The sequence below is a fragment of the Apium graveolens genome, chromosome 1 (genome assembly GCF_009905375.1).
Source record: "Apium graveolens cultivar Ventura chromosome 1, ASM990537v1, whole genome shotgun sequence".
NCBI classification, from domain to species: domain Eukaryota; kingdom Viridiplantae; phylum Streptophyta; class Magnoliopsida; order Apiales; family Apiaceae; genus Apium; species Apium graveolens.
The window spans coordinates 27,943,140-27,945,099 of NC_133647.1; positions in this window are offsets into that span (position 1 = coordinate 27,943,140).

The following is a 1,960-nucleotide window of genomic DNA, read 5'->3' on the forward strand; positions in this document are numbered from 1 at the left end:
TGTATTGTATTTATTAGTCATCTTTCTGTTGTTCGTAATTTAAAATTACCAAATATTAAAATTTTACTAATTTTTACTCGTGGTATATTACACATGACAATTCTTTTATTTTTTTTCTAAATAAATTGTTAGATATATTTGAGATGTCGTGTCTAATCTGATTTGTCTTTAGTTTTCAGAACTTAACAACATGACATATCAGGACTTACTAAAATCAGGACTTACTAAAGTCAGAAATTCATATCAGAACTTAAGGCGTCAGAAGATATATATCAGGACTTAAGTGCGGGAAGACTTCAGATAAGGAATGCGGTTGATTTACAGGAGAATATCTGGACTAAAACAAAAGAAGATATGCATGAAGAGTTAGAGGACTAAAAGATTTGTAGAAGATATCCGATTGATATATTTTAGGAGACATAATTATATTCCATATCAATTAGAAGAAATCTTGTAACTGTGTACTATATAAGCACAGACTTAGGGTTTACACTATATGTGTTATCATTATCGAGAACATTATTCATTGTAACCTAGCAGCTCTTAGTGATATTGTTCATCACTGAGAGAGAACAACAGTTCTATCGTAACAGAGTTTATTTGAATATACTTGATCTTTGTTACATACTTGTGTTGAAATCGATTTGATTGTATAAACACTATATTCAACCCCCTTCTATAGTGTTGTGTGACCTAACAAGTGGTATCAGAGATTCTCTGTTAACACACATATAGTAAAGATCCAAATAACAATCATGTCTGAAGAAACACAAACCCCAACTAAGCCCACCAAAACTCAAGAAACTCAGAACACTCAAACCCACAGTCGATATGAGACAATTAGGGTTCCCATACTGAGACCATCTATGTATCCCATATGGAAAGTGAAGATGGCTATGTTTCTGGAAGCTACAGATCCAGAATACCTTGATAGAATTAATGAAGGGTCATATAAGCCTACCAAACTCTCTGTTGCAGTTGCTGATCAACCAGCAAAGATGATTCCAAAGGAGAAAAGTGAGTACACAGCTGAATAAATCTCATCTATTGCTAAGGATGCAAGGGTAAGGCATTTGCTGTATAGTGCAATTGATAATGTCATGTCAAACAGGATAATTAGATGCAAGACTGCAAATGAGATATGAGATGCTTTGGAGACAAGATGCCATAGAACTGATGCAATCAAAAAGAACATGACTATACTCACTCAAGAGTATGAGCACTTTGACTCAAAAGCTGATGAGACATTAACTAATTTATATAACAGGTTTGTCGAACTCTTGAATGATCTGTCACTGGTGGACAAGGAATATGATCTTGAAGATTCAAATCTAAAATTCCTTTTAGCTCTTCCTGAAAATTGGGATTTGAAGTCTACTACCATAAGAGACAACTATGACCTTACTGAAACTACTCTTGATAAAATTTATGGTATGCTCAAGACTTATGAACTTGAGATGGATCAAAGGAGTAAGAGGCATGGAAGAAAGTCAAGAACAGTTGCTCTTAAAGCTGAGGAGGAATCTTCTAAAGTTGTTGTCTCAAAGAAGGGCAAATGAAAGGCTCTCATCATAAAGTCTGATTCAGAGTCATCATATTCTGATGATGATGATTCAGAAACTGAAAGTTTATATGAAGTTGATGTTGATGCATAGATGGTGCAACTGTGTGCTCTTATGGTGAAGGGTATCACAAAGATAGCCTACAAGAAATTCAGAAAGGGAAAGAAGTTTTCCAGGAAAGGTGGAAGTTCTGATAAGAAAGGGTTCAGAAAGTCTGAAGGCAAAGGAGGAAAGTTTGACAGACGAGACAACTCAAATGTCAAATGCTACAATTGTGGTGAAAGAGGCCACATATCTTCTGACTGCAAGAAAGGAAAAAGTGATAAAGAACACTTGTCACAAAGAAGAAAAGATGGACAGACACTTCAGATTCTGAAAATGAATTGAACTATGCCTTG